Source organism: Diadema setosum, chromosome 15, assembly GCF_964275005.1.
Source record: "Diadema setosum chromosome 15, eeDiaSeto1, whole genome shotgun sequence".
NCBI lineage: Eukaryota > Metazoa > Echinodermata > Echinoidea > Diadematoida > Diadematidae > Diadema > Diadema setosum.
The window spans coordinates 11,439,281-11,447,967 of NC_092699.1; the positions used below are offsets into that span (position 1 = coordinate 11,439,281).

Consider the following 8,687-nt stretch of genomic DNA (forward strand, 5'->3'; position numbering starts at 1 on the left):
CCAGACATGCAGCGGTTGAATGTCCGTGTGTGTGTGTGTGTGGCGGCGGGCCTGGGGCCCCGTTACTGCATCCGAGCAAGGTGGGAAGTTCCCACCTCCCTGATACTGAGTATGATCCGAGCTCTCCCGTGTTTTATTCCTCACCTATCCCTGCCATCATATCAACTTTTTATGAATCTTGAGTACGAGTATAATCCACTACCATTTGAGTATTTTAAAAAGTTCCATCGATCTTCTTGATTTATGCGTTTTTTGTTTTGTTTTGTTTTTGTTGGTTTTTGTTTTTGTTTTTTTGGTTTTGGTTTGTTTTTGTTTTGTTTTTAGGGAGAAGGGGTATTATTAGGGCCTATAGTTATTACTAGTATTGGTAGAGGTGTAAGACGGGAAAGAAGAACTGACGGGGGTTAGCAGGGTGTTTTTTGTAATAGAGGCCTAAACTTCAGATGGACCAGAATGAACGTAGGAATAAAAGTTCTGTTATTGATATAGCTAGGGCCCTGATATATAGTGATAAATGAATAAAATTTATTATTAAAAAGGGGATTGTGCGTCAGTAACAAAAGAAAAAAAAAAGATAATACGGTATAGGCCCTGTATGGATTGTGATTTATGTTTGGTGAAAAAAAAAAATATGCATCAGAGCTAAAGGATTATGAAATTAATTGATGCAAAGATAGGGGCGATTGTAGGCCCTGTGTTTGTTTGGCACAATGTGTTTCCACTAAGTGATTAAAGTATTCATTAAAACAAACCAAACAAAAATGAGTTGAAGAAGAATGTAACTTCATTAAAATAGATTTATGATGTTTGCGCAAGACCAAGACCAGGGTCGACAAAACAACGAAATCAGAATTATTAGTAAACTCATAGGTCTTTTATTTCAAACTATATCTCTTTTTTTAAAGGAAAGTTTCAGAATTCTTTCACTTCTTCCATTTTCTGTCCGATCACATCAAATGACTGCCTTAATTTCTTGTTTGATTCTCTCCTGAGTCTCCTTGTAAAAGCAAACTTCATGGTTGAGGACATTTTGCATTGGCCGATAATTAATATAACTATCCATATTGGTCACGGACTCTACTCCTGTTTCTCTCCTAGTTTTTAGGTATAATCCAAATGACATATTGGTTTTTGGTATTCAAGATATCAAACGCAATGAACAACAGGACCCTAATGGAACCGGACCCTAATGGAATCAGACATTACGACTGACGAGTTTCATAAGAATAAAAGTGACTGGACTTTAAACGTCATTTTTTTTCCAATTGGATGCTGTTTGGTCCGACGTTGCTTGTGCAAATTGCTACAAGGTAATGTGATGAAAATTCATCTCACAAAATCCCCATAACCAGAGTTAGGCCCTCATGCACATCACACATTTTTCTTGAATTCCTGTTCCTTTCTTTAACATCTCTAAAGTAAATCTTGTCTCCATCGCCATATTGTTAGCTGTGAAACAGGTCTAGATGACATTTCATTTTCATCATTCGTCATAATTCATCGAAAAAAAAAACAAAAACAAACACACACACACACACACAGCCTGTTTTACATACAACAGGAGCTCATGAAGCATAGTGCTCAATATTACTGAGTGAATCCCGCATTTACTACAAAACTTTCACTATGTTTTAGCTGACTCTTCAAATCGTCAATTTAAGACATTTATACCAGAAAGTAGAAAAAGATGCCCTGGTTATACAAAAAAAAAAAAAAAAAAAAAATGAATAAAAATTAAGATGATAATGAAACAAATGATAAAAAATTATAGGTCCTGAAGATGATGCTGATAATAATAATATTACTATTATTGTTGTTATTATTATTATTATTATTATTATTATTAAAGAATAATAACAGGCCTAAACAATGACAACAATAATAATCAATAATAAATGAACAATTCTTGTGATACTTTTCAACAGAGTATACCTGCAAGATTTACGATACTTTTGTGGCTCTAATATTACTGTTTTAAAAAAGCTAAACAAAAGAAAAATAAATCAAACAAACAAAAAGGAAGTTGCATTGGCCGGGAATCGAACCCGGGCCTCCCGCGTGGCAGGCGAGAATTCTACCACTGAACCACCAATGCTCACATGCTTGATGAGTGGCACATTGCTAACCAATCATCTAGAACTGTACACTAGAGGTCGCTCTTGAAGACCCCAGCTCTTTCAGAGCTGTCTTTAGATGGCGCACCAGAGCTCTGTCACAGCTGAATGAGGATGCAAACTTCCGACACATTGTCAAGGTTCTCACTTTATTATTCAATCGTGATTATTGCTCGAAACGGACTTAGTGGCCTGTAAGTAGCAGGGAGGACGTGACCTCCCTGGTCAATGGCAAAGTATAATGACCGGTCATTAGGCCCTATTTTCATTCCATTTCATTTTATTTCATTTTCAACAATGCAAAACATTTACATACACAAAATAACACAATATAAATACATTGTAATCACAGAGAAAAACTACGTGAAATTAAGAATACTATGTATATACGCATCACATAATGATAAGCAGATGAACTTGAATTAAAATCAAAGTTGCAGGAAATGGAGGAGATGTGCTGAAAAGCCAAGCTTGTATTTCGCAGTCTCCTTTTGGATAAAATAACTAAATAACTCTAGACATCAAGGAAGCAAGTTGGTTAGATATATCATCATATACATAATAAAATCACACACACATACATACTTATCTACAAACAAACAGACAGACAAACACAAGTAAGCTCTCTTGTTAAAGAGAGAGAGGGAGAAGAAAACAAACAGAGTGAAGGAGAAGAAGGAAAACAGGGAAAGAAGGAAATTATCTTGGAAGGAGAGACAGAAGGAGACATGAGAACAGGAAAAGATTTGCAGGGAAAAGGCGAGAATTAAGGGAGCAGATATGAAGGGCCTATACCAGCACACGAGAGGCACAGGATGCGATGGATCACCGTCAGATAAAATATAAAAAAGGAATAGGTAAAAAAAAAAAAAAATGAGTATGTCGAACAAAAAAGAGAATTCAAAGCTCGTGTAGGCTAACTAAAACTCATTCCGCTATATAAGAATTAATGTACTGGCAAGTATGCAACCTCTTCAATTTGAATGTGAGTGTGTTAAACTTAGAGCTTCTTTACTATTATGTATTCCAAAATTTGGGGTCAGCAAAGGAAAACATAGAGCAAAAGAAATAATAATAATAATAATAAAATGAGTTGGATTACCGGGTAGGGTAAAAATGAAAGTTTATATTTAGTGAACATGGGCTCAAACTCAGATGGTAAAAATATAAAAATAATCTTTTATACCTTCAGAATTTTATTGTCATGAAATAAAGTATCAGTGTGACCAACACTTTTCCATAATTACGAAGAACTTTTTTTTTCTGTAACAAATATTCTTTCTAAATGCGAGATATAATGTGTGTTTCCCCAGGCGAGTATACCATAACTTAAATAGGCCTAATGATAATAAAATTAAGAGAGACTCTTATAAGATAAAATAAGATAGAATCAGAGATGAATATGACATTAAAAGTACGTTCTTGGGTAAACAAAATTTAGCTTTATTTATCACACCTATATTAATTTTCTTGAAATGATACGGCTTATGGAGTCATTATCGATTCCAAGGGAGTTACGGTCAAGACTCAAACTTAAAATTTTGATTGAAGAGACTACTTCAATTTACTGTATATCATTCAGGTTTAAAAATCCCTCGGTATGATTTTCAAAAGAATTGCTGAAAAACATAGCTCTTGGGGAAGATTTATTGACACTGTGAATTTCTTTGCTCTTATGGACGAAATTTCATTGTTTTAGTTACTCGTAATGGGGTGTTTTATCAAACGACAAGGAGCTGTCTCATCATTTGAGAAAGAAAACAATTCACATAAGATTTCTAAATTTGTAAAGTAGTCAAATTACCCATACAATCGCGCGGCAATTGAAACAGTCCAGTCCAAACGTCCTCGGTTGTCTCCTCGAGAAAGACTGTTCCGAGAAGGGCTTCGTGTGGCTTTTATATCAATTAATGCCTTCAATGCCAATGCATGATTGTGTATATCCAACAGTATGAAGGTCATACTGTCAACAGGAATGATTTTTGATCGATGGTCGATAACAATGAAGTGGAATATCATCACCAAAAAATGAAGTGGGATATCATCACCAAATTAGAATGTCCAATTTAGTCTTACAGTTACCAATTGTGATTTCAATTCTTTAAAAAATTATTGTTTTTCATCAGTTCCATCTATATTGAATTTGAATATTTTATTAATTTAATTAATTCCTTCATCATAGTAATATTCAGTGTGAACAGATCGAGTGGAGTATAAAAAATATATTCGTGTTCTTCTGCAGGATTAAGTCGGCCTTGAGATGTTTTCCTGAAGTCATCAAGTGGTTTTAATCATTCCATTTACGGCATTGTGGACAACAATTATCATATTTTATACAAAAAAAAAATAAAAATCGACGGAGCAGTAACAGCAAAACCTTGTTCAATCATAAAAAGGTGACATGGCCAACTGGAGTGTAGAAATTCACGCAGGTGTGGCAGTGGCTTTTGACGCAGCTGCAAAGTAGCAATTAAATTAATGGTTAGTTCCCACGCTTTTCTCGGAGCTGTGTGATCATGGTGGGAATGAAACATGGAAATTTTGTGATTTTTTCCCCCCTCCTTTTTGTTTTTGCGACCAAAAGGAGTAGTCGAATTGTATAATGTATAATAATATGATCACACAATGAAATCAGTCATTCGTGAAAGCCGACAGTTTGCGAGGACTCGACTGCCGATCACCGGGCACGGCGGGCGGCCGCGGCGCGGTGGCGGTCCATCCGTGTGAAGCGCACACACAGCAGTCCGCTGGTTGTATCGTTATCACAGGATTAGCCAATCAGAACACGGCTAGGCTTTGGCACGAGTCCGGCTGTTTTGAATTCAGTACATTCATTGTTGTACCCCGAACCGTGCTGTGTAGGGGGGCACGACACTGACAGACAGCGTGACAGGTGAGTTTGTCCATCAACATTGCGAGTGAGCTGCGGATGGTGAGACGTTTTTACAACCGGCCAGTGGGTCACAGAGTGGTGGTAGCAACTGGGATACCCAAGAACACCGTTGTTGCTGGAATCCATGTGTTGCTGTGCTACTGTGTGCCTTTTTCTGTCTGTAGAACACTGTATGAGGAGCGTGTGACCATTTGCAAAAGGTTTGTTTCAAAAGCAGTGGTTAGAGATTGAGTATTTCCTTCTCTGTTTCCTGATCCTTTGATTGACTTACACTGTACTACTAGAGCTAGGCTAACTGTACGTCGTTGTTAGTAATCGATCATAACTTCTCAAGAAGGGGGCGGTGGCGGTGGACAACCGGTCTGAATGGTTGGTTCTCCGGCGCTAGACAACTTGTGGATGGCCTGCGCCTCTAGCCTTGCTATGCCTATGGCTTGCATTGGAAAATGTGGGACAAATTACCACAGGCATAACTGTTAGCGTGAAATTAAAGGGACACAGGTACAGTGTTGAGGTGAGGTGAGGATTATCATTTGCGAGATATTCAGAAACCACCCTGTGAGATGTCAAGAGCATGCAATTCTAAGGGGTATCAAAAGTTTATTTGTAGAAAATCGGTTTTGATTGAAATGGCTGAGAGTGAGATATCCAAAAACAAAGTGAAAATTAATAGGTGCCTAGAAGTAGAACCTAGTGATAATTAATGATATCATCTTTTTTTTTGGGGGGGGGGGGTATGTCTCAGCCATTTGAAAACCAATTTTCATCAAATAAACATTGAATTCTTCTTAAAGTTACATGCTCAGGTTAATTTCATAAGAGGTTTCTCATAAATCTCACTTAACTGTTAAGTGGTTAGGAATCGTTATAAACCTGAATCCCCACCTCAACCTGTGTACGCCCCTACTGTTGTACAGTCCCTTTCAAGAATGATTGTTGTGACTGCTGACTGGCCTTAGACCCTACAGCTTAAAGACACAAATAACAAGCTCGGCCAAACGTTCAGGCCGGGCTAGCAATTCAATGGCAATGCTGTGCTGTGCTGTATGCCACCACTACCAGTTAAATGTAACAACAGTATTATTAAACCCATTCCATACGGGACCCTGTGGAGGCCTGTGAGTTAAGTCTATGGGGATTTCAGAATTCAGTATGAAACTGGTTAACTGACACCTGTCATTGGCCCTGTTTCTATGAAATAGATCCTTAAAAAATGTTTGTGTATACATGTAATATAAATGTGAATTGTGAGAATAGTTTTTTGATTTACTTTTTATCTTTAGATAGGCCTAGAACTAGACTAGTAGACTATTATGAATCATGTCTAGCAATTCATGTGTTCATTCATAAACTTCATAATTTGCAAACGTGCCGTCAACATTTAGACACTAGTCAGTAGAGACATCTATTCTACAAGTCGGTATTTTGACTTTTGTGCCAATCCATTTTTTATTTCCTACCCAGTGTATCCTACAAGTAGCTGAGGTAAAACACTTTGAGTCAGCATTTTTCCTATTTTTTTTTTATTTTTTTTTTACTGATCTTGATAAAGAATGTGCATTGATAAAATAACTGTATTCAAAAATATGAAATTTTGCATTCAGCAATAGGCCTACCATGAATGAAGATGTTCATAATATACCCAGTCATTGGTGTTTCCTGCATAGATCTACATGTATGGAAACGCCATTGCATTTAACACAAATTGGGTGTTCACTTAAAACCCGGGTATTTACTTCACCTAAAATGTGTGTTTTTTTTTTTTTTTTTTTTTTGTGTGTGTGTGTGTTTGTGTGTAGAATATTACTGGATTGTGCCAGAGTGCAGTGATGCTTGTTCTATATTGTGATGTAAACAAAGCGCACTTGTCAGCACCTGTTTTGTACTTGGAAATGGTGCCAGGTGGATCTCAGTTCAAGCACTTAATTGTTAGTCACCACATTACGTTGCACAGAATTAGGTTGCATTACAGTACATTGTTGCCAGCCAGATGGAAAAAAAAATTAAGGAAGATAAACTTAGTGTAAATAGAAAAAGAAAAGATCAGGTAAGTCATAACCAACAAGATAACAAGATCACAGTAACTTGTGTGCACTTGTGTTGTTGGATTTGACTCGAGTTGCTTGCATAGTAGCCATTAACCTGTTGAGGACGAGTCCTGAGTATGTAGGCCTACTTGGGCAAGTGTTTATGGAAAATGCGTGTTGTAGCAAAATCATCCAGTCCTCAACGGGTTAAAAAACCCTGTGCATCCATGAAAGAAACTGTTATGAGCCTACAGTGAGCTGCTTAGTTTGTATGGTGATCCCTCATGTTTTCAAAATCTTTTCATGTGTTTGCATATTAATAGCAGTTTAGAGTAGGTGAGAAGGAAGGTTTTTGATTTAAGTCTTAAGTTTCAGTCTAAACTCAGCACAAACTTGATTACTTTCAAACAGTTTCAGATTCATTACAGGTGTTTTGTCTGAAGGTGCATGGAAGATTTCAAAGAATTCATATGGGTAATGAAATACTGGAGATGAGCTTAATTTTGTATCAAATCATCTAAAAGAAATGTTCCAGAAGCTAAGAGGAAACTGGGATGAAGTGCCAAATACGTTAAAAAAAAAATAGTTCCACCAGATTTTGAAATCAAGTTCCGGGTGTAGAGATAAAAGTAATTTCTTATGCAAACACCGTTATTGTCTGATTGTGTACTTTATTGCACTGTGAAACATCAATTTTATTCTCCATGGCTTCATGCTGTGTACATGTAGGGATGAATGCTTTTATCAATGATTTTTACATATTGTGCGAATGGGTGTTAACTTCTCATCGAATGAATGCCACATGTGTGACCTACTTTACTGCCACTGCATGGCAGGTTCTACTGTCGCGCCAAGCCCACATACATTGTAATAATCAGTTGCCTGCCATGACCATGAAGACTGTTGGCTCCAAGTAAGGAAATCAATCCCTTTGCGACCTAGCTGCCCTTATTCGGAGCTCTCACGTGACACAGATCAATAAATCCTATTGTCTTATTGTGAGTACCTGCCATTCACCTGATGATTCAAACCTTCTGCAGTGATGGGATTTGGGGCAAAGGTAAACAGCGCCCTCATAAGGCAAAAAGTTTGTAGTGGGCTACATGACCTTGTTCCCTTGCCTTGGCTTCACATCTCCTTCGATCCTTGCCTTGTCTTGTGCTTTTTCTTTGTCTTGAAACCACAAGTTGGTACATTTAACAGGCCTGATTTTTAATCAAGGATAAATACAAGGGTTCTCTTTCAATCGAATTTCATTGAGGTAGATGGAATTTCAAAATAAGAATTCGTACTTGGTGTGCATACACAGTCATGGCTTATCAATGTGGACACATTCTTTTTACATTGTTGTAATCACTGCTTATTTTTGAAATGAAGATAAAGTTTTGAGGGTTTCAAATACCTGTAACTACAATTTCTTCTGAATATGACAGAGTGCTTGAAATGTGTGCAGCTTCCCTTTGCCTACGGTATTTTGTGAAGAAAGTGTGATGTCATCCCTAGCTGAGGGTATACGTTTTATTTCTCATCAAAAGTTCATGTAGGAATTCAAACATTTTGCAACAAACTTGAATGTGTTATGAGCCGCACATTTTATACATTGTCTCAACTTTGCTTATTATGATGACTGATTCAAGTGTTACTGTTAATGCA

At 37.1% G+C, this 8,687-nt stretch overlaps 1 non-coding gene across 1 annotated transcript; it reads right to left on the reverse strand.

The window, feature by feature from the left end:
- Window positions 1-2,024: 2,024 nt before the first annotated feature.
- On the reverse strand, window positions 2,025-2,095 carry Trnag-gcc (transfer RNA glycine (anticodon GCC)). Its single transcript has one exon. It is a non-coding gene; the product is annotated as a tRNA-Gly (tRNA).
- Window positions 2,096-8,687: the final 6,592 nt, after the last annotated feature.